We start from the raw sequence: 25,801 nt of genomic DNA on the forward strand, positions 1-25,801 counted from the left end.
CAAAGTAATGCTGTAATTGTGGCTAAAGTAAATAGCCCTACACCTACACAATCATATCCCAAACACAGATCACACCACATTGAATCAAAATACACCCCTAAATGGTTAAAGTGACATTTAAGCCTCTTCAGAAATCCCAGCTCCATAGCATTGACAAGATTCAAACCACTGCCCAGTGCCAGAGGCCTTTGCAGGTCATCCAGTTTTTGATAAGAGAGAAGGAATGAGGTCATGACAGATCGGGGAGAGAGTGTTCCTGCAGGCTACGTGAAGCAGACTGTCTAGTACAGACAAGCGGATACCGTATCATCCACAGGTTCACTAAAATGCAGCATTTGACTAGGGTTTGCTCTGTTGTGGTTGTAAGCAGTAATGAGATCAGATAAGGGGACAGTTTGGAAGAGGGTGTGTTCTAGCTACAGAATTGTAATGGGATATGTGATACTCCATTACCTGTTACAGCTTGCTTAGCTAGACAAGTGTAAAGCCTTGGAAGGAATTACTCAACTAACCTGTCCTTGGCAATATTTTTGTTCTCAATTTGGAAGAAGTGTGTCTTATAATTCCAAGATGAGTTCCAAGATGGCTTAGCAGTTCAGACGTCATTTTTGTCCTCGTACTGTCTTGTCCTGTATATATATATATTTACACCTTCTTCGCATATCTTTTATATATTTTATTATCCAAGAACTCAACTACAAAAGCTTTCCTGCAAAAGCTTTCCTGCAACCCGCCACACCAATTACAAAAAAAAAGTATTATTTACCTCAAATCTGAAAATCCACAGTGGAAGCTAGCCAGGGGCTAATCAGAAGCTAGCCAGAAAGCTAACCAGAAGCTAGCCGAAAGCTAATCTGAAGCTGCCCAGAAGTTAGCCGGTTTGCTGGCTAGCGTTGGTGTTTCAGCTGCCCACGTTTTGTGGTCATCAGCTATTCCTTTAGCTCGATAATCTACCGGCACTTTTGTGCAACGCGACTCGGACCGGAGCATACCGGGCCTTTTTTTTTCTCTCAGTTTCCCCGGATTTCAGCCGCAGGCTCTGGACATTTGCACCTTGATTTCGCAGCTAGCTAGCTGCAAACCGTGTGACTATTGGCTTACGTCGATCCCGGAGCAAACTTAAATTATTCCGGAGCTAGCCAGCTGAGGAGTTCCATCAGCCATTCCTGGGCTACAGTCACCTATCCGGACCCGTTTTTTTTAAATATATTTTTTATATTTTTTATTTATTTTTTGCTGCAGATACGGAGCCCCACCGGGCCTTCACGACTGACTGCCGACGTTATCTGCCCGAGGGAGTTATCCAACTGGCACCTCCGTCGCGACGTTACCTGAACGCTCATCTGGGGCCCGCTAATCGTTAGCTGTCTTATCGGCTGCTATCTGAATAAGTATATCGGACAATTTTTTTTCTTGGGTCACTATATCTATTTTGCCAATTGGATTGATCCCCTCTACCACACGGAACCCCACTAATCTACCGACGGAAACGCACGAGGTGTCTAAAAATAGACCTCCATCCTATGCTATCTTGCTACCGATAGCCATCTACCCGGCCAGCTGTCTGGATCGCCGTGACCCCAACCAACCTCTACTCACTGGACCCTTATTGATCACTCGATTAAGCATGCCTCTCCTTAATGTAAATATGCCTTGTCCATTGCTGTTCTGGTTAGTGTTTATTGGCTTATTTCACTCTAGGGCCTCTAGCCCTGCTCACTATACCATATCCAACCTTTCAGTTCCACCACCCACATATGCGATGACATCACCTGGTTTCAATGATGTTTCTAGAGACAATATCTCTCTCATCATCACTCAATACCTAGGTTTACCTCCACTGTATTCACATCCTACCATACCTTTTTCTGTACATTATTCCTTGAAGCTATTTTATCGCCCCCAGAAACGTCCTTTTACTCTCTGTTCTAGACGTTCTAGACGACCAATTCTCATAGCTTTTAGCCGTACCCTTATCCTACTCCTCCTCTGTTCCTCTGGTGATGTAGAGGTGAATCCAGGCCCTGCAGTACCTAGCTCCACTCCTATTCCCCAGGCGCTCTCTTTTGATGACTTCTGTAACCGTAATAGCCTTGGTTTCATGCATGTTAACATTAGAAGCCTCCTCCCTAAGTTTGTTTTGTTCACTGCTTTAGCACACTCTGCCAACCCGGATGTTTTAGCCGTGTCTGAATCCTGGCTTAGAAAGACCACCAAAAATTCTGACATTTTCATCCCCAACTACAAGATTTTCAGACAAGATAGAACGGCCAAAGGGGGCGGTGTTGCAATCTACTGCAAAGATTGCCTGCAGAGTTCTGTTTTACTATCCAGGTCTGTTCCCAAACAATTTGAACTTCTACTTTTAAAAATCCACCTCTCTAAAAACAAGTCTCTCACCGTTGCCGCCTGCTATAGACCACCCTCTGCCCCCAGCTGTGCTCTGGACACCATATGTGAACTGATTGCCCCCCATCTATCTTCAGAGCTCGTGCTGCTAGGCAACCTAAATTGGAACATGCTTAACACCCCAGCCATCCTACAATCTAAGCTTGATGCCCTCAATCTCACACAAATTATCAATGAACCTACCAGGTACCACCCCAATTCCGTAAACACGGGTACTCTCATAGATATCATCCTAACCAACTTGCCCTCCAAATACACCTCTGCTGTTTTCAACCAAGATCTCAGCGATCACTGCCTCATTGCCTGCATCCATAATGGGTCAGCGGTCAAACGACCTCCACTCATCACTGTCAAACGCTCCCTGAAACACTTCAGCGAGCAGGCCTTTCTAATCAACCTGGCCGAGGTATCTTGGAAGGATATTGATCTCATCCCGTCAGTAGAGGATGCCTGGATATTTTTTTTAAATGCCTTCCTCACCATCTTGAATAAGCATGCCGCATTCAAGAAATTTAGAACCAGGAACAGATATAGCCCTTGGTTCTCTCCTGACCTGACTGCCCTTAACCAACAGAAAAACATCCTATGGCGTTCTGCATTAGCATCGAACAGCCCCCGTGATATGCAACTTTTCAGGGAAGCTAGAAACCAATATACACAGGCAGTTAGAAAAGCCAAGGCTAGCTTTTTCAAGCAGAAATTTGCTTCCTGCAACACAAATTCAAAAAAGTTCTGGGACACTGTAAAGTCCATGGAGAATAAGAACACCTCCTCCCAGCTTCCAACTGCACTGAAGATAGAAAACACTGTCACCACCGACAAATCCACTATAATTGAGAATTTCAATAAGCATTTTTCTACGGCTGGCCATGCTTACCACCTGGCTACCCCTACCCCGGTCAACAGCACTGCCCTCCCCTCTGCTACTCGCCCAAGCCTTCCCCATTTCTCTTTCTCCCAAATACAGTCAGCTGATGTTCTGAAAGAGCTGCAAAATCTGGACCCTTACAAATCAGCCGGGCTAGATAATCTGGACCCTTTCTTTCTAAAACTATCTGCTGAAATTGTTGCCACCCCTATTACTAGCCTTTTCAACCTCTCTTTCGTGTCGTCTGAGATTCCCAAAGATTGGAAAGCAGCTGCGGTTATCCCCCTCTTCAAAGGGGGGGACACTCTTGACCCTAACAGCTACAGACCTATATCTATCCTACCCTGCCTTTCTAAGGTCTTCGAAAGCCAAGTCAACAAACAGATTACCGACCATTTCGAATCCCACCATACCTTCTCCGCTATGCAATCTGGTTTCAGAGCTGGTCATGGGTGCACCTCAGCCACGCTCAAGGTCATAAACGATATCTTAACCGCCATCGATAGGAAACAATACTGTGCAGCCGTATTCATTGACCTGGCCAAGGCTTTTGACTCTGTCAATCACCACATCCTCATCGGCAGACTCGACAGCCTTGGTTTCTCTAATGATTGCCTCGCCTGGTTCACCAACTACTTCTCTGATCGAGTTCAGTGTGTCAAATCGGAGGGTCTGTTGTCCGGGCCTCTGGCAGTCTCTATGGGGGTGCCACAGGGTTCAATTCTTGGACCGACTCTCTTCTCTGTATACATCAATGATGTCGCTCTTGCTGCTGGTGATTCTCTGATCCATCTCTACGCAGACGACACTATTCTGTATACTTCTGGCCCTTCTTTTGACACTGTGTTAACAACCCTCCAGGCGAGCTTCAATGCCATACAACTCTCCTTCCGTGGCCTCCATTTGCTCTTAAATACAAGTAAAACTAAATGCATGCTCTTCAACCGATCGCTGCCTGCACCTGCCCGCCTGTCCAACATCACTACTCTGGACGGATCTGACTTAGAATATGTGGACAACTACAAATACCTAGGTGTCTGGTTAGACTGTAAACTCTCCTTCCAGACTCACATCAAACATCTCCAATCCAAAGTTAAATCTAGAATTGTCTTCCTATTCCGCAACAAAGCATCCTTCACTCATGCTGCCAAACATACCCTTGTAAAACTGACCATCCTACCAATCCTCGACTTCGGTGATGTCATTTACAAAATAGCCTCCAAAACCCTACTCAATAAATTGGATGCAGTCTATCACAGTGCCATCCGTTTTGTCACCAAAGCCCCATATACTACCCACCACTGCGACCTGTACACTCTCGTTGGCTGGCCCTCGCTTCATACTCGTCGCCAAACCCACTGGCTCCAGGTCATCTACAAGACCCTGCTAGGTAAAGTCCCCCCTTATCTCAGCTCGCTGGTCACCATAGCAGCACCTACCTGTAGCATGCGCTCCAGCAGGTATATCTCTCTGGTCACCCCCAAAACCAATTCTTCCTTTGGCCGCCTCTCCTTCCAGTTCTCTGCTGCCAATGACTGGAACGAACTACAAAAATCTCTGAAACTGGAAACACTTATCTCCCTCACTAGCTTTAAGCACCAGCTGTCAGAGCAGCTCATAGATTACTGCACCTGTACATAGCCCATCTATAATTTAGCCCAAACAACTACCTCTTTACCTGCTGTATTTATTTATTTATTTTGCTCCTTTGCACCCCATTATTTCTATCTCTACTTTTTCTATCTCTACTATCTCTACTCTACTTTTTTTTTTTAACTTGCTATATTGTATTTACTTCGCCACCATGGCCTTTTTATATATATACAGTATATATATATATTTTTAATTATTTTTTTAATTAATTTTTTTATATTTTATTTATATATATATTTTGTTTGCCTTTACCTCCCTTATCTCACCTCACTTGCTCATATTGTATATAGACTTATTTTTCACTGTATTATTGACTGTATGTTTGTTTTACTCCATGTGTAACTATGTGTTGTTGTATGTGTCGAACTGCTTTGCTTTATCTTGGCCAGGTCGCACTTGTAAATGACAACGTGTTCTCAATTTGCCTACCTGGTTAAATAAAGGTGAAATAAATAAATAAATAAATAAATAATATCCATGTCCAGTAGCAGGTGGTTCTCCAAAAACCAGAGAATATTCTGAATGATTTTAAATCCGCGTTTTGCGCCAAGTGAGGAGTTCCCTCCCCCATTTTAACTGCCAGACATATTTTTTTTGGGGGGGGGGACATTCAAGTAATCAATATTTTGCTAACTAGCAACAAGATAATGTGTAGAGTTTGTGATCTAGTTAATGATTAGCCCAATGGGGTAAATGCAGATGGGCAACCCTGAGCCTATTTATTTATAGCCACTATGCTGCATTAGGTGGGCTACATCAGGTGATAATACTTATTGCTAAATAACACACCTACCTGATAATAATGTATGGACCACTATGTTATTGGGCTCATTTCAAGGAGGAAATTATATTTTAGAACTTTCTTTTATCATTTTTTGAGTAGAATATCCTTTTAAAATGTCACCACAACTGACCTTCTGACAATGATTCTCACCCCCAAAATGTTAGGTCCCTCTGTGGCCTATAGTATGCTGTGATACAGTGAGCTCCACAAGTATTGGGACAGTGGCACATGTTGTTTTAACTCTGTACTCCAGCACTTTGGATTTGAAACGATACAATGACTAAGAGGGAAAAGTGCAGACTGTCAACTTTAATTTGAGGGTACTGTCACGCCCTGGCCTTAGTATTCTTTGTTTTCTTAATTATTTTGGTTAGGTCAGGGTGTGACATGGGGAATGTATGTGGTTTTTGTAGTGTCTAGGGTGGTTGTAAGGTTTAGGGGGTTTATTAGAGTAGTTGGGTTTATGTTTAGTATAGTAGTCTAGCTGTGTCTATGGTTGAGTGTAGGTATCTAGGAAAGTCTATGGTTGCCTGAATTGGGTCTCAATTAGAGACAGCTGGTTATTGTTGTCTCTGATTGGGAGCCATATTTAAGGCAACCATAGGCTTTAGCTGGTTGTGGGGAATTGTCTATGTTGAACGTTTGTAGCCTGTGTGTGTGTGTGTGTGTGTGTGTGTGTGTGTGTGTGTGTGTGTGTGTGTGTGTGTGTGTGTGTGTGTGTGTGTGTGTGTGTGTGTGTGTGTGTGTGTGTGTGTGTGTGTGTGTGTGTGTGTGTGTGTGTGTGTGTGTGTGTGTGTGTGTGTGTGTGTGTGTGTGTGTGCGCGCACTACGTTTATAGCTTCACGGTCGTTTGTTGTTTTTGTATAGTTTGTAATAGTGTTTCGTTTCATGTTCATCTTCGTAGAAGAAATAAAAGAAGATGGCTTATTTTCCACATGCTGCGTTTTGGTCCGTCTCTCCTCCACACGATCGTGACAGAATTCCCCACCAACATCGGATCAAGCAGCGTGTGCAACAACAACAGGACCCACCTACACAGGACTATTGGAATTGGGAGGAAATTCTGGACCGCGAAGTACCAGGAGAATATAACCGCCCCAAAGCTGAGCTGGAGGCAGCGAAAGCAGAGAGGCGGAGATATGAGGAGGCAGCAAGGAAACAAGGCTGGAAGCCCGTAAGTCAAACCCAAAAATGTCTTGGGGGGGGGCTCTCGGGTAGTTTAGTTGGGTCAGTCGGGAGACGTGAGCCAACTCCTCCTGCTTACCGTAAGGAGCCGGTGAGGGCGGATTTGGAGGTGAGTGACGCAGAGACAGTAAAGGAGTTAATGGAGAAATTGGAGGAGAGAGTTATGAGGGATGTACTGGTTTGGTGCATGAGGCACGGCATTCGTCCGAATGAACGTGTTGGTGAGTTAATGTCACCGGGAACAGCTCTCCATACTCGTCCTGAGGAGCGTGCTAGCCGTCTGGTTAAGACAGTGCCTACAGCACGCACAAAGCCTCCTGTGCGTCTCCAGAGTCCTGTGCGTCCTGTTACTGCTCCTCGCACTAGCCCTGTGGTGTGTGTTCCCAGCCCAGTACCACCAGTGCTGACACCACGCACCAGGCTTCCAGTGCGTCTCCAGAGCCCTGTTCCTCCTCCACGCACTCTCCCTGTGGTGCGTGTCTCCAGCCCAGTGCCTCCAGTCCCGGCACCACGCACCAAGCCTCCTGTGCGTCTCCAGAGCCCTGTACGCACTGATCCTTCTCCCCGCACTCGTCCTGAGGTGCGTGCCCTCAGCCCGGTACCACCAGTTCTGGTACCACGCACCAGTCCTATAGTGCGCCTTGAGAGTCCAGTGTGCCCTGTTGTTGTTCCCCGCACTAGCCTGAAGGTGCGTGTCCTTAGCCCGGTACCTCCAGTTCCGGCACCACGCACCAGGCCTACAGTGCGTCTCAGCCGGCCAGAGTCTGCCGTCTGCCAAGCAGCGCCTGAACTGCCCGTCTGCCAAGCGGCGCCTGAACTGCCCGTCTGCCAAGCGGCGCCTGAACTGCCCGTCTGCCAAGCGGCGCCTGAACTGCCCGTCTGCCAAGCGGCGCCTGAACTGCCCGTCTGCCCAACGGCCCCTGAACTGCCCGTCTGCCCAACGCCGTCTGAACTGTCCGTCTGCCAAGCACCGCATGAACTGCCCGTCTGTATTGAGCCTTCAAAGCCGCCCGTCTGCCATGAGCCTGCAAAGCCGCCCGTCTGTCATGAGCCTACAGAGCCGTCCGCCAGACAGGAGCCGCTAGAGCCTTCCGCCAGACAAGAGCAGCCAGAGCCTTCCGCCAGACCGGATCAGCCAGAGCCTTCCGCCAGACCGGATCAGCCAGAGCCTTCCGCCAGACCGGATCAGCCAGAGCCTTCCGCCAGACCGGATCAGCCAGAGCCTTCCGCCAGACCGGATCAGCCAGAGCCTTCCGCCAGACCGGATCAGCCAGAGCCGTCAGCGAGCCATGACCAGCCAGAGCCGTCAGCGAGCCATGACCAGCCAGAGCCGTCAGCGAGCCATGACCAGCCAGAGCCGTCAGCGAGCCATGACCAGCCAGAGCCGTCAGCGAGCCATGACCAGCCAGAGCCGTCAGCGAGCCATGACCAGCCAGAGCCGTCAGCGAGCCATGACCAGCCAGAGCCGTCAGCGAGCCATGACCAGCCAGAGCCGTCAGCGAGCCATGACCAGCCAGAGCCGTCAGCGAGCCATGACCAGCCAGAGCCGTCAGCGAGCCATGACCAGCCAGAGCCGCCAACCAGACAGGATCTGCCAGAGCCGCCAACCAGACAGGATCTGCCAGAGCCGCCAGCCAGCCATGAGCGTCCAGAGCCGCCAGCCAGCCATGAGCGTCCAGAGCCGCCAGCCAGCCATGAGCAGCCAGATCCGTCAGCCAGCCATGAGCAGCCATATCCGTCAGCCAGCCATGAGCAGCCAGATCCGTCAGCCAGCCATGAGCAGCCATATCCGTCAGCCAGCCATGAGCAGCCAGATCCGTCAGCCAGCCATGAGCAGCCAGATCCGTCAGCCAGCCATGATTTAAGTACTGATATGTACTGTATATGTACTGATATGTACTGTATATGTACTGATATGTACTGTATATGTACTGATATGTACTGTATATGTACTGATATGTACTGATATGTACTGTATATGTACTGATATGTACTGTATATGTACTGATATGTGGTTAACTGTCAGTAATATGTTTATTGTTCTTATTTAAAATTTGTGTAGTTCAGTCCTTAAGCTGTTCTTGACTATTGATGTTCTGTATTAAGTCATGCTTAACTGTATATCAGATACCTACAGTATATTGTAGAAAACACTGACCTCTCTCAGATTCTCAGATTAACCTGGAGCCCTGCACATTGACTCGGTACCGGTAACCCCTGTATATTTCCTAAATATTGTCATTTTATTGTGCTACTTTTTATTTTATTGTTTATTTAGTAAATATTTTCTCAACAGTATTTCTTAAACTGCATTGTTGGTTAAGGGCTTGCAAGTAAGCATTTCACGGTCAGGTCTACACCTGTTGTATTCAGTGCATGTGACAAGTAAAATTAGATTAGATTTGATTCAAACAGTCAACTCAATAACCCTTAAGAAAACCAGATCATTCTTTCACGGCCTATTCCCTTGTGCATCTCTGTAACGCAAACGATAGAGGAGGTTGAATAATGGAATAACCACATTTACATATGAGAAAATTTGAATACTAACCTGTTTGAGGTATGAAGCCATGAGAGAAGATGAAAAGATATCCCCAAGGCTTTGTTTGTCTGCACATGTCTGTACACATTCCCAGGAATGTTGAGAATTTCTAGGGAACGACAAGAGAGGCCTTGTCTCTGAAGGTCTCTCTTTCTCTGCCCACCCCTGTAGATTACAACCTCTTATCTGTTAAATGAGACGGTGCCAATGGATCTGAATACCAGGAATACATGGATTCTGTCTGTAGTGTACTGAGCTCTCTGCTCTCCTACAGTGTAAACACAGTGTGAGAGCGTATAGCTAGTGAAACCAGGCAACACAGACAGACAGCCTTTCACCAAGAGGTGGGCAGATATAGGGAGCCACATAATAGGTGTCTTTAGACATTGTCATTTATTGTCCTTGAAGGTTGTTTAGTCAGATTTTATCATTAAAAATGGTAACTTAGCGCTTAGAGCACTCAAACTCGACTCTGGAACTCGAAGCCAGTTCCACTGCTTTTTTCCATTGTTCCCCTCTAACCAGGGACAGATTTGGACCTGGGACACCAGGTGGGTGCAATTAATGTTCAGGTAGAAGAGAAAAGTATCAGGCTCCGGACCTCGTAGGGTAAGACTTGAATATCCCTGGCTTAGAAGATTGGGCCAGTAGCTGAAAGGTTGCTATTTCCAATCCCCGAGTTGACAAACTGAAAAATATGTTGATGTGCTCTTGAGCATCGGTTAATAATGGCAGACCCTGGCCTTGACCCCACTCTCCGATGGTGTCTCAGGGGGAGCTGGGATATGCAACAACAACAAAAAAATTTTGAAATAGGACAAATATAAGCACCCACCAAATTAATTATTATAAATATGATTGTCACCTGGGGAGGGATATGCCCTAACTTTTTGCTCTCCCTCCAACACATGACCTGGATGTTATGGTGGGTGCTGCTCCCATGTGACTCATTCCATCTCACTCTGTCCTTGTACCATGTGACCGCACAAGCAATCAGCCTGGCAGAAATGCCTCCTGAAGCTCGGACTCATGATTTGATCTGGCTGTAGCCTCTCTCAACCTGAAATTGATAGGTAGCGGTAAATGCACACCTGGGGCCCGGCAATGCACTCTCTGGGCTCTCCTCCCATCCCCATCTATCCTCTATCCCCTAGCCCAGGAGGGCCACAGACTGACACGTCAGCACAGATATAACGAACGTTAAGCGTGTGTGCCAGACGCAGTCATCTACAATGGCTGAAACTGGAGCACATTCCTGAGCCCTTACGCAGGCTCTGGGGTTAATACATCTACATGCCTCTTCAGAGAGAGAGAGGGGGGGGGGGAGAGAGAGCTAGGGGGAGAGAGGGGGGGGAGAGAGAGAGAGAGGGGGGGGAGAGGGAGAGAGGGGGAGAGAGAGAGGGGGAGAGAGGGAGAGAGGGGGAGAGAGACAGGGAGAGAGACAGAGAGAGAGATAGAGGGAAAGAGGGGAAGCGAGGGGGAGCGAGGGGGAGAGAATGAGAGAACAGATGATCATTATCTTAACTTGAGAGGTAACAGGAGAGGACTGGGCTTCATGTTACCCCAGACAGGCATGTCAAACCGTGTTGGAATTTAAGACGCAGAGGTATGTAAGCCTATTGAGATTAGATTTACATCCAAACCTGATGTCAGGATTGTAGAGTATACTACAGGGAATAGGGATGTCATCTTTCCTGCACAGATAGTAATCTGAAATGGACAAAGTTCATTTGCTTAATTCCTGTTTTTTACTAGGATTTTTTATATATATACATATATATATATATACAGTGGGGCAAAAAAGTATTTAGTCAGCCACCAATTGTGCAAGTTCTCCCACTTAAAAAGATGAGAGAGGCCTGTAAGTTTCATCATAGGTACACTTCAACTATGACAGACAAAATGAGAAAAAAATATCCAGAAAATCACATTGTAGGAATTTTTATGAATTTATTTGCAAATTATGGTGGAAAATAAGTATTTGGTCACCTACAAACAAGCAAGATTTCTGGCTCTCACAGACCTGTAACTTCAAGAGGCTCCTCTGTCCGCCACTCGTTACCTGTATTAATGGCACCTGTTTGAACTTGTTATCAGTATAAAAGACACCTGTCCACAACCTCAAACAGTCACACTCCAAACTCCACTATGGCCAAGACCAAAGAGCTGTCAAAGGACACCAGAAACAAAATTGTAGACCTGCACCAGGCTGGGAAGACTGAATCTGCAATAGGTAAGCAGCTTGGTTTGAAGAAATCAACTGTGGGAGCAATTATTAGGAAATGGAAGACATACAAGACCACTGATAATCTCCCTCGATCTAGGGCTCCACGCAAGATCTCACCCCGTGGGGTCAAAATGATCACAAGAACGGTGAGCAAAAATCCCAGAACCACACGGGGGGGACCTAGTGAATGACCTGCAGAGAGCTGGGACCAAAGTAACAAAGCCTACCATCAGTAACACACTACGCCGCCAGGGACTCAAATCCTGCAGTGCCAGACGTGTCCCCCTGCTTAAGCCAGTACATGTCCAGGCCCGTCTGAAGTTTGCTAGAGAGCATTTGGATGATCCAGAAGAAGATTGGGAGAATGTCATATGGTCAGATGAAACCAAAATATAACTTTTTGGTAAAAACTCAACTCGTCGTGTTTGGAGGACAAAGAATGCTGAGTTGCATCCAAAGAACACCATACCTACTGTGAAGCATGGGGGTGGAAACATCATGCTTTGGGGCTGTTTTTCTGCAAAGGGACCAGGACGACTGATCCGTGTAAAGGAAAGAATGAATGGGGCCGTGTATCGTGAGATTTTGAGTGAAAACCTCCTTCCATCAGCAAGGGCATTGAAGATGAAACGTGGCTGGGTCTTTCAGCATGACAATGATCCCAAACACACCGCCCGGGCAACGAAGGAGTGGCTTCGTAAGAAGCATTTCAAGGTCCTGGAGTGGCCTAGCCAGTCTCCAGATCTCAACCCCATAGAAAATCTTTGGAGGGAGTTGAAAGTCCGTGTTGCCCAGCAACAGCCCCAAAACATCACTGCTCTAGAGGAGATCTGCATGGAGGAATGGGCCAAAATACCAGCAACAGTGTGTGAAAAACTTGTGAAGACTTACAGAAAACGTTTGACCTCTGTCATTGCCAACAAAGGGTATATAACAAAGTATTCAGATAAACTTTTGTTATTGACCAAATACTTATTTTCCACCATAATTTGCAAATAAATTCATAAAAAATCCTACAATGTGATTTTCTGGATTTTGTTTTCTAATTTTGTCTGTCATAGTTGAAGTGTACCTATGATGAAAATTACAGGCCTCTCTCATCTTTTTAAGTGGGAGAACTTGCACAATTGGTGGCTGACTAAATACTTTTTTGCCCCACTGTATATATATATATATATATATATATATATATATATATATATATATACAGTACCAGTCAAAAGTTTGGACACACCTACTCATTGAAGTGTTTTTCTTTATTTTTAATATTATATACACTGTGGAATAATAGTGAATACATCACATCTATGAAAAAACACATATGGAATAATGTAGTAACCAAAAAAGTGTTAAACAAATCAAAATATATTTGAGATTTGAGATTCTTCAAAGTAGCCACCCTTTGTCTTGATGACAGCTTTGCACACTCTTGGCATTCTCTCAACCAGCGTCATGAGGTAGTCACCTGGAATGCATTTCAATTAACAGGTGTGCAAAGCTTAAAAGTTAATTTGTGGAATTTCTTTCCTTCTTAATGCATTTGAGCCAAACAGTTGTGTTGTGACAAGGTAGCGGTGGTATACGGAAAATAGCCCTATTTGGTAAAAGACCAAGTCCATATTATGGCAAGAACAGCTCAAATAAGCAAAGAGAAATGACAGTCCATCATTACTTTAAGACATGAAGGTCAATCAATCCGGAGAATTTCAAGATCTTTGAAAGTTTATTCAAGTGCAGTCTCAACGGGTATGGCTGTCAGCAAAGGGTGTGGCTGAAATAGTCGAATCCACTAATTTGAATGGTGTCCACATACAGTGTATATATACTGTACCTCTGCCAGTTCAGCAATATGACACTGAATGATATACAGAGTGCATTCAGAAAGTATTCAGACCCCTTTCCTTTTTCCACATTTTGTTACGTTACAGCCTTATTCTAAAATGAATGGGAAAAAAATCCTTCATCAATGTACACAAATATTTATTTTTGCAAATATAAAGAAAAAAATTTAACTTACGTATTCAGACCCTTTACTATGAGACTCGAAATTGAGCTCAGATGCATCCTGTTTCCATTGAACATCCTTGAGATGTTTCTACAACTTGATTGGATTCCATCTGTAGTAAATTCAATTGATTGGACATGATTTCGAAAAACACACGTCTATATAAGGTCCCACAGTTGACAATGTATCTCAGAGCAAAAACCAAGTCATGAGGTCGAAGGAATTGTCAGTAGAGCTCAGAGAAAGGATTGTGTCGAGGCACAGATCTGGGGAAGGGTACCAAAAAAAATTCTGCAGCATTCAATGTCCCCAAGAACAAAGTGGTCTCCATCATTCTTTAATGGAAGAAGTTTGGAAGCACCAAGACTCTTCCTAGAGCTGGGCGCCTGGCCAAACTGAGCAATCGGTGGAGAAGGGCCTTGATCAGGGAGGTGACCAAGAACCCGATGGTCACTCTGACAGAGCTCCAGAGTTCATCTGTGGAGATGGGAGAAACTTCCAGAAGGACAACTATCTCTGTAGCACTCCACCAATCAGGCCTTTATGGTAGAGTGGCCAGACAGAAGCCACTTCTCAGTAAAAGGCACATGACAGCCCACTTGGAGTTTGCCAAAAGGCACCTAGGGACTTTCAGACTATGAGAAACAAGATTCTCTGGTCTGATGAAACCAAGATAGAACTCTTTGGCCTGAACGCCAAGCGTCACGTCTGGAGGAAACCTTGCAGGAAACGGTGAAGCATGTTGGTGGCAGCATCATGCTGTGGGGATGTTTTTCTGGGAGACTAGTCAGGATCGAGGGAAAAATTATTGGAGCAAAGTCCAGAGAGATCCTTGATGAAAACCTGCTCCAGAGCGCTCAGGACCTCAGACTGGGGCAAAGGTTCAACTTCCCACAGGACAACGACCCTAAGCACACAGCCAAGACAACGCAGGAGTGGCTTCGGGACAAGTCTCTGAATGTGCTTGAGTGGCCCAGCCAGAGCCTGGACTTGAACCCGATCGAACATCTCTGAAGATACCTGAAAATAGCTGTCCCATCCAACCTGACAGAGCTTGAGAGGATCTGCAGAGAACTATGGGAGAAACTCCCCAAGTATAAGTGTGCCAAGCTTGTAGCGTCATACCCAAGAAGACACAAGGTTGTAATCACTGACAAAGGCATTTCAACAAAGTACTGAGTATAGGGTCTGAATACTTATGTAAATGTGATGTTTCAGTTTTGTACTTTTAATACATTTACAAAATTTTCGAAAAACCTATTTTGCTTTGTCATTGTGGGGAATTGTGTGTAGATTGATGACGTAAAAAAACGATTTCATCCATTTTAGAATAAGGCTGTAAAGTTTTAAAAAAGTGGAAAAAGTGAATACTTTCCGAATGCACTGTATGTCCTACAGAATGTCAACCTAAATAATTACAGAATAAGAGGTATTTTGGTCCCACTTCAATGAGCCACAATGTATAACGCCTTTATGGAGCATTCACCAAGTCTACATGTCAGTTAGGCTGACAGGGACAGTACAGTAGTCTTTCTGTAGGAATGGTTTGCAAGCGCTGTTGAATACCCACATTTGACATCTATCATCCTCTGTCGTAAGTTCTGTTATGTGCATTTCTGTGTCTTTCCTATAGTAGTGAGAGAGTAAAAGTGCTCATTCGGGGCTTATAGAGCTCCCATTTACTTGTGACTGTAATCAAGGATTCAATTTCTTTGTTTTTCATGAGGGTCACTCAGTGGCCATCCCCTTGATCTGTGCCTTCGCTGATGTCCTCTTGATGTATTCTAGAAGCATTAGGCCCTTTTGTCTCTGATAACACAATCTATTATGCCAGTCACAGAAACCCATTATGGGGTTTCTACCAGCCTCCATTTAACATGATTGGAAATGCACATTGCACAGGGCTCCTGAAGAGAAAGTTGTTTACTCTGTAATGGAGAGACCTTCTCCTCCGGCTCTGGTCTAATGTACTGTTAATGACCAATCCCCTGTAATTGCCTTCCGGGTCTCTGATGGTGGATTAATTGTGCAGTGTAATTTGCAAATTATCAGCTAACTTGTCTCAGCAGGACTTGGACTTGGAGTTTAAATTACACTGAGATGTATGTTAATGGTGAGGAAAGGAAATTGTATCACTGCTAGAGCGCTATTCAAACAAACCCAGGTTGCGGGGGTGTTGCTGTTTACCGGATTCATGGTTTGTTTGAATAGTACACTGTTTCAAACACCCCCACCCCCCTATTTGAATGTAAACACATGGAACTGATGACAGACCCTCTTGGGAAATCACATTTTTTTGTGCTAAGACTTGTGCCGAGAATAACTTGGGGCAGGTACAAACAGGTACAGCAGTCTCTGGGCCCTCTGAGACTATGAAATCCTCTTAATCCTCCTGTTCCTGTTATAGTGTCACATAACAAATAATAGCTCAACCGATGTCCAGTCTTTAAAGTTTTTCCTCAATCCCTTTGGCTCATTTTTTGAAACAGTCTTAACATTCTCTAAACTGTAAGTGCAATTGTCACAACTGTTTTACGGGACATCACAACTCTATTGCATGTCTGCAAACTGTAGTAACTCACCCAAAACATTTAATTCATGCTTCAAAACCTAGTTGTGTCAGTAAATTGGCCAATACCAAAATGAAAAGTTTTGTCATCGTGTGAGCCGTACTGCTCAAAATGTTGAGATGTTTTTTCACCATGGCAGTCAACCCTGGAAATGTTTGTGATACAAATGTCAGTTTTGTTCTACTTTTTTGTTGACACTGACTGCTTACTGTACTATACCAGAATGTCAGTTTTGTCTAGCTGAATGCCATTGTGTATCACACGGAGCTTTTAGAAACCGATTTCAACAGTAGGTAAAAGTTTACTGGGAAAAGTCAATACTGTAGTACACAGAAAAATGACATGCGCATTTGTATGATGATCGCCTGTGATGTCCTCACAAGCAGCATTCATGGCATCTAACGGAGACATCTGATCTCGTGCCTGATAGTCATATACTTTCCACTTCCATGCTGAAAAACTATTGTATCGGATTCAGGAATGGGGAGGATGGTGGAAGAACTCCATTGTTATCCTTTCATGCGCAGCAAACCATTCCCTAACAATGTTGGTTCAGTGGAAGTTGACATTATCCCACACAGTTACATCATTTAGCAAATCTGGTCTAACTAAACCTCTTTGGTGTTCTGGTATTAGGTCTCTGTAAAGTGTATTTAGGAAGGCCAGGAGAAGTTGGGTGTTATAGGGCCCAATGTGTGGAATATGTGCGCTCACACCATTCTCAGAAACGGCAGCACACATTGATAATATTGCCCCCACGTTGGCCTGGTGTGCCAACTGTGGCTCGGTGTCCAATGAGATTACGGCCACGTCTCCTGCCTTTGGCCAGAATGAACCCAGCCTCCTCCACAAAAACAAGAATATAGGTCATTTCATGTCCTTCCAGCTCCATTATTCTCTATATAGTAACACAGAAACAAAATATAAAGTTAGCCTAATCTAGAATCACAAAGCTTAGTAAAGTAGAAATGTTATGTTCTTATGGGTATCTACAACTTCAAGAAGTATATACAGGCCTCATTGAAGTAGCATTCCATGTGTAACTCTGTGTTGTTGTTTGTGTCGTACTGCTTTATCTTGGCCAGGTCGCAGTTGTAAATGAGAACTTGTTCTCAACTAGCCTAACTGGTTAAATAAAGGTGCTTTTTAAAAAAAAGTACAGTAAAACTCCCTGTACAATATACCATGCGCACACCAATGGTTTACCTGGACATACTGGTACCGCAGCTCCTTCACTCTGTCACTATTCCTCTCAAATGGAACCTTGTAGAGTGGTTTCGTAGTCATTTGATCTTTTTTCAAAACTCTGTCTATAGTGTTAATGCTGACAGAATTGATATTTTCGAAGATATTGTTGTCATTTATGATTGCACTTTGGATCTCTTTTAGCCTGATGGAATTGTTGGCTATGACCATGTTGCAAATGTCTTGTTCTTGTTGATGGCTGAATACTGCTGCTCTGCCACCAGCATGAGGTCGTTATGTAGTCCTATATATGACATGTAGAGCTGCTCTGCCACCAGCATGAGGTCGTTATGTAGTCCTATATATGACATGTAGAGCTGCTCTGCCACCAGCATGAGGTCGTTATGTAGTCCTATATATGACATGTAGAGCTGCTCTGCCACCAGCATGAGGTCGTTATGTAGTCCTATATATGACATGTAGAGCTGCTCTGTCACCAGCATGAGGTCGTTATGTAGTCCTATATATGACATGTAGAGCTGCTCTGTCATCAGCATGAGGTCGTTATGTAGTCCTATATATGACATGTAGAGCTGCTCTGTCATCAGCATGAGGTCGTTATGTAGTCCTATATATGACATGTAGAGCTGCTCTGCCACCAGCATGAGGTCGTTATGTAGTCCTATATATGACATGTAGAGCTGCTCTGTCACCAACATGAGGTCGTTATGTAGTCCTATATATGACATGTAGAGCTGCTCTGCCATCAGCATGAGGTCGTTATGTAGTCCTATATATGACATGTAGAGCTGCTCTGTCACCAACATGAGGTCGTTATGTAGTCCTATATATGACATGTAGAGCTGCTCTGCCACCAGCATGAGGTCGTTATGTAGTCCTATATATGACATGTAGAGCTGCTCTGTCACCAGCATGAGGTCGTTATGTAGTCCTATATATGACATGTAGAGCTGCTCTGTCACCAGCATGAGGTCGTTATGTAGTCCTATATATGACATGTAGAGCTGCTCTGTCACCAACATGAGGTCGTTATGTAGTCCTATATATGACATGTAGAGCTGCTCTGTCACCAACATGAGGTCGTTATGTAGTCCTATATATGACATGTAGAGCTGCTCTGTCACCAACATGAGGTCGTTATGTAGTCCTATATATGACATGTAGAGCTGCTCTGTCACCAGCATGAGGTCGTTATGTAGTCCTATATATGACATGTAGAGCTGCTCTGTCACCAGCATGAGGTCGTTATGTAGTCCTATATATGACATGTAGAGCTGCTCTGTCACCAGCATGAGGTCGTTATGTAGTCCTATATATGACATGTAGAGCTGCTCTGCCACCAGCATGAGGTCGTTATGTAGTCCTATATATGACATGTAGAGCTGCTCTGCCATCAGCATGAGGTCGTTATGTAGTCCTATATATGACATGTAGAGCTGCTCTGTCACCAGCATGAGGTCGTTATGTAGTCCTATATATGACATGTAGAGCTGCTCTGCCATCAGCATGAGGTCGTTATGTAGTCCTATATATGACATGTAGAGCTGCTCTGTCACCAGCATGAGGTCGTTATGTAGTCCTATATATGACATGTAGAGCTGCTCTGTCACCAGCATGAGGTCATTATGTAGTCCTATATATGACATGTAGAGCTGCTCTGTCACCAACATGAGGTCGTTATGTAGTCCTATATATGACATGTAGAGCTGCTCTGCTACCAGCATGGGGTCGTTATGTAGTCCTATATATGACATGTAGAGCTGCTCTGCTACCAGCATGAGGTCGTTATGTAGTCCTATATATGACATGTAGAGCTGCTCTGTCACCAGCATGAGGTCGTTATGTAGTCCTATATATGACATGTAGAGCTGCTCTGTCATCAGCATGAGGTCGTTATGTAGTCCTATATATGACATGTAGAGCTGCTCTGCCATCAGCATGAGGTCGTTATTTAGTCCTATATATGACATGTAGAGCTGCTCTGCCATCAGCATGAGGTCGTTATGTAGTCCTATATATGACATGTAGAGCTGCTCTGTCACCAACATGAGGTCGTTATTTAGTCCTATATATGACATGTAGAGCTGCTCTGCCACCAGCATGAGGTCGTTATGTAGTCCTATATATGACATGTAGAGCTGCTCTGCCACCAGCATGAGGTCGTTATGTAGTCCTATATATGACATGTAGAGCTGCTCTGCCACCAGCATGAGGTCGTTATGTAGTCCTATATATGACATGTAGAGCTGCTCTGCCACCAGCATGAGGTCGTTATGTAGTCCTATATATGACATGTAGAGCTGCTCTGCCACCAGCATGAGGTCGTTATGTAGTCCTATATATGACATGTAGAGCTGCTCTGCCACCAGCATGAGGTCGTTATGTAGTCCTATATATGACATGTAGAGCTGCTCTGTCACCAGCATGAGGTCGTTATGTAGTCCTATATATGACATGTAGAGCTGCTCTGTCATCAGCATGAGGTCGTTATGTAGTCCTATATATGACATGTAGAGCTGCTCTGCCACCAGCATGAGGTCGTTATGTAGTCCTATATATGACATGTAGAGCTGCTCTGTCACCAACATGAGGTCGTTATGTAGTCCTATATATGACATGTAGAGCTGCTCTGCTACCAGCATGGGGTCGTTATGTAGTCCTATATATGACATGTAGAGCTGCTCTGCCACCAGCATGAGGTCGTTATGTAGTCCTATATATGACATGTAGAGCTGCTCTGCTACCAGCATGGGGTCGTTATGTAGTCCTATATATGACATGTAGAGCTGCTCTGCCACCATCATGAGGTCGTTATGTAGTCCGATATATGACATGTAGAGCTGCTCTGTCACCAGCATGAGGTCATTATGTAGTCCTATATATGACATGTAGAGCTGCTCTGCCACCAGCATGAGGTCGTTATGTAGTCCTATATATGACATGTAGAGCTGCTCTGCCACCAGCATGAGGTCGTTATGTAGTCCTATATATGACATGTAGAGCTGCTCTGCCACCAGCATGAGGTCGTTATGTAGTCCTATATATGACATGTAGAGCTGCTCTGCCACCATCATGAGGTCGTTATGTAGTCCGATATATGACATGTAGAGCTGCTCTGTCACCAGCATGAGGTCATTATGTAGTCCTATATATGACATGTAGAGCTGCTCTGCCACCAGCATGAGGTCGTTATGTAGTCCTATATATGACATGTAGAGCTGCTCTGTCACCAGCATGAGGTCGTTATGTAGTCCGATATATGACATGTAGAGCTGCTCTGTCACCAGCATGAGGTCATTATGTAGTCCTATATATGACATGTAGAGCTGCTCTGCCACCAGCATGAGGTCGTTATGTAGTCCTATATATGACATGTAGAGCTGCTCTGCCACCAGCATGAGGTCATTATGTAGTCCTATATATGACATGTAGAGCTGCTCTGCCACCAGCATGAGGTCGTTATGTAGTCCTATATATGACATGTAGAGCTGCTCTGCCACCAGCATGAGGTCGTTATGTAGTCCGATATATGACATGTAGAGCTGCTCTGCCACCAGCATGAGGTCGTTATGTAGTCCTATATATGACATGTAGAGCTGCTCTGCCACCAGCATGAGGTCATTATGTAGTCCTATATATGACATGTAGAGCTGCTCTGCCACCAGCATGAGGTCGTTATGTAGTCCTATATATGACATGTAGAGCTGCTCTGCCACCAGCATGAGGTCGTTATGTAGTCCGATATATGACATGTAGAGCTGCTCTGCCACCAGCATGAGGTCATTATGTAGTCCTATATATGACATGTAGAGCTGCTCTGCCACCAGCATGAGGTCGTTATGTAGTCCTATATATGACATGTAGAGCTGCTCTGCTACCAGCATGGGGTCGTTATGTAGTCCTATATATGACATGTAGAGCTGCTCTGCCACCATCATGAGGTCGTTATGTAGTCCTATATATGACATGTAGAGCTGCTCTGTCACCAGCATGAGGTCATTGTACAGTCCTATATATGACATGTAGAGCTGCTCTGTCACCAGCATGAGGTCGTTATGTAGTCCTATATATGACATGTAGAGCTGCTCTGTCATCAGCATGAGGTCGTTATGTAGTCCTATATATGACATGTAGAGCTGCTCTGCCATCAGCATGAGGTCGTTATTTAGTCCTATATATGACATGTAGAGCTGCTCTGTCACTAGCATGAGGTCGTTATGTAGTCCTATATATGACATGTAGAGCTGCTCTGTCACCAGCATGAGGTCGTTATGTAGTCCTATATATGACATGTAGAATTCACAAATAGACCATGTTACAGATAGTATATTGTATTCAATGTTAGCTATGTTACTGTATTACTGTAGTACTGTATATTCCTCATACATATCTTGGGGTACATTGTGATTTTCAGACTTGCATTTACCTTTACAATAGTTGCTGTATTGTTGTGAATGAAATGCTGTAACAAAAGTAAAGAACAAATACATATTCACCTGTTTTCCCTACGGAATGTTTGCACAATTGATGACACTGGACCTGTTTACATTAGGCTGTACTCTCCGACCAGCCTCTTCCATTGTAAGACCATGGTTTATGACACTGTGGACCTGTTACCATTAGGCTGTACTCTCCGACCAGCCTCTTCCATTGTAAGACCATGGTTTATGACACTGTGGATCTGTTAACATTAGGCTGTACTCTCCGACCAGCCTCTTCCATTGTAAGACCATGGTTTATGACACTGTGGATCTGTTAACATTAGGCTGTACTCTCCGACCAGCCTCTTCCATTGTAACACCATGGTTTATGACACTGTGGACATGTTTACATTAGGCTGTACTCTCCGACCAGCCTCTTCCATTGTAAGACCATGGTTTATGACACTGTGGACCTGTTACCATTAGGCTGTACTCTCCGACCAGCCTCTTCCATTGTAACACCATGGTTTATGACACTGTGGACCTGTTACCATTAGGCTGTACTCTCCGACCAGCCTCTTCCATTGTAAGACCATGGTTTATGACACTGTGGACCTGTTACCATTAGGCTGTACTCTCCGACCAGCCTCTTCCATTGTAAGACCATAGTTTATGACACTGTGGACCTGTTACCATTAGGCTGTACTCTCCGACCAGCCTCTTCCATTGTAAGACCATGGTTTATGACACTGTGGACCTGTTACCATTAGGCTGTACTCTCCGACCAGCCTCTTCCATTGTAAGACCATGGTTTATGACACTGTGGACCTGTTTACATTAGGCTGTACTCTCCGACCAGCCTCTTCCATTGTAAGACCATGGTTTACGACACTGTGGACCTGTTTACATTAGGCTGTACTCTCCGACCAGCCTCTTCCATTGTCAGACCATGGTTTATGACACTGTGGATCTGTTAACATTAGGCTGTACTCTCCGACCAGCCTCTTCCATTGTAAGACCATGGTTTATGACACTGTGGACCTGTTTACATTAGGCTGTACTCTCCGACCAGCCTCTTCCATTGTAAGACCATGGTTTATGACACTGTGGATCTGTTAACATTAGGCTGTACTCTCCGACCAGCCTCTTCCATTGTAAGACCATGGTTTATGACACTGTGGACCTGTTACCATTAGGCTGTACTCTCCGACCAGCCTCTTCCATTGTAAGACCATGGTTTATGACACTGTGGACCTGTTACCATTAGGCTGTACTCTCCGACCAGCCTCTTCCATTGTAAGACCATGGTTTATGACACTGTGGATCTGTTAACATTAGGCTGTACTCTCCGACCAGCCTCTTCCATTGTAACACCATGGTTTATGACACTGTGGACCTGTTACCATTAGGCTGTACTCTCCGACCAGCCTCTTCCATTGTAAGACCATGGTTTATGACACTGTGGACCTGTTACCATTAGGCTGTACTCTCCGACCAGGCTCTTCCATTGTAAGACCATGGTTTATGACATGGTCCACTATTGTGGCTCTGATTTCATCAGGGACTCTTATTCTTTGCCTTCTACCTCTTCCTCTATTATGTCTTCCCCTAACACCACCACCACACATTCTTACACATCTTCTTATTTCTCTTCCACCAGCATGTAGCTACTGTTCAGAGTTGTGATGTACCTCCATGTTCAAAAATGGTAGCGATTGTGCTGTGGGCAAGCTCCATATATATATATACTACCAAACTTGATTGGTTGATTGGTAAGATTGTGATTCCTATTTCATTACTATGTCACCTGGCAGGTAATTTGCCAATTTAGCAGACATCACAAACATTCCATGTCATAGATATTTATGGTATATACATGTATGTCTGACGGATTTTGATAATTGAATGAATAATTTTGCATGTGATGGCTCACACGATGAAAGAATGTTTAGAAGTTGTGAAGTTGTGAGTATGATAATTTCACTGAGAATCAACTCATCAGTTTGATCAGCAAGCCATGTGCATGTAGTTATTGTGAAAATTGTAGACAATTGTACTTCCTCTTTTGCACATGTGCCAAAACACGTGCAATTTGCTTAAATGAATAAGAAATTCTAATCTGGTGTGAACAAGAAACTAATTGTTCAGAGATTTGAATTTATTGTTTTGAAAAAAATAATTCTCATTCAAGATTTCTTCTTAACCTTTATTTAACTAGGCAAGTCAGTTAAAAACAAATTCTTATTTACAATGACGACCTAGGAACAGTGGGTTAACTGCCTTGTTCAGGGCGAGACTAGCAGATTTTTACCTTGTCAGCTCAGGGATTCAATCTGGCAACCTTTCGGTCACTGGTTCAAAGCTCTAACCACTAGGCTACCTACTGCCCCATTGAGCCAAAGCGATTGAGAAAAACTGTAAACGAAAAGTAAACATCGAAGCACATTAAGATGAATTACTGGAGGCAGATTCCTACACCGTATCTACTGTATATGATGATGTACATACAGTCACTGCTAGTAACCCAACTTTACAGATATTGGCATGACCTGTTAAGAATAAATCATAAATGCTAACCTGAAATGGCTTATACAATATGCAATTATATTCTTTGAAAACATATTTGAAGTTTTGTATCTTTTTGTTGTAGTGTAACGAGAAAGGAGATATATACACTGCTCAAAAAAATAAAGGGAACACTTAAACAACACAATGTATGTAACGGCCGTCTATTTCTTCCTCCTCCTCGGACGAGGAGAGGCGAGAAGGATCGGAGGACCAATGTGCAGAGTGGTAAGTTTCCATGATTTTAATATCCACGAAAACAAGACACAATACAAAATAACAAAATAACTAACCGTAACAGTCCCGTGTGGCACAAACACTGACACAGGAAACAAACACTGTCACGTTCCTGACCTGTTTTCTGTTAGTTTTTGTATGTGTTAGTTGGTCAGGACGTGAGTTTGGGTGGGCAGTCTATATTTTCTGTTTCTATGTTGGTTAATGGGTACCTAATATGGTTCTCAATTAGAGGCAGGTGGTTTTCATCTCCTCTGATTGAGAATCATATTAAGGTAGGTGTTGTCACATTGTTTGTCGTGGGTGGTTGTCTTCCGTGTCTGTGTTTGTTTGCACCATACGGGACTGTTTCGTTCGTTCATCGTTTTATGTAGTCATTTTTCCTGTTCGTGCGTTCTTCGTGTTATATGTAAGTTCGTATGTTCAGGTTTGTCTACATTCGTTTTGTTGTTTTGTAAGTATTCAAGTGAAGTTCGTGTTTTTCGTCTACACTTTAATAAATTCATTATGTCTAAATACAACGCTGCAGTTTGGTTCAATCCCTGTACCTCCTCTTCGGATGAAGAGGAAGAGGAGAACCGTTACAGAACCACCCACCAATCCAGAACCAAGCAGCGTGAGTTCGAGCAGTGGACATGGGAGGACGTGTTAAATGGAAAAGGTTGCTACACATGGGAGGAGATCCGAGCTGGAAGAGATCGCCTTCCATGGGAACAGCTGGAGGGGATTAGGAGAGCGGAGGCAACGGGAGAGAGAGACCGGATTTATGAAGGTATGCGGCTAGCACGGAAGCCCGTGAAGAAACCCCAAAAATTTATTGGGGGGGCTAAGAGGTAGTGGGCCAAGGGCAGGTAGGAGACCTGCGCCCACTTCTCAGGCTAACCGTGGAGAGCGGGAGTACGGGCAGACACCGTGTTACGCAGTAGAGCGCACGGTGTCTCCTGTACGTGTGCATAGTCCGGTGCGGGTTATTCCACCTCCCCGCACTGGTAGGGCTAGATTGAGCATTGAGCCAAGTGCCATGAAGCCGGCTCTACATATCTGGCCACCAGTGCGTCTCCTTGGGCCGGCTTATATGGCACCAGCCTTACGCATGGTGTCCCCGGTTCGCCTACATAGCCCGGTGCGG

This window comes from Salvelinus alpinus, chromosome 17 (assembly GCF_045679555.1).
Source record: "Salvelinus alpinus chromosome 17, SLU_Salpinus.1, whole genome shotgun sequence".
NCBI classification, from domain to species: Eukaryota; Metazoa; Chordata; class Actinopteri; order Salmoniformes; family Salmonidae; genus Salvelinus; species Salvelinus alpinus.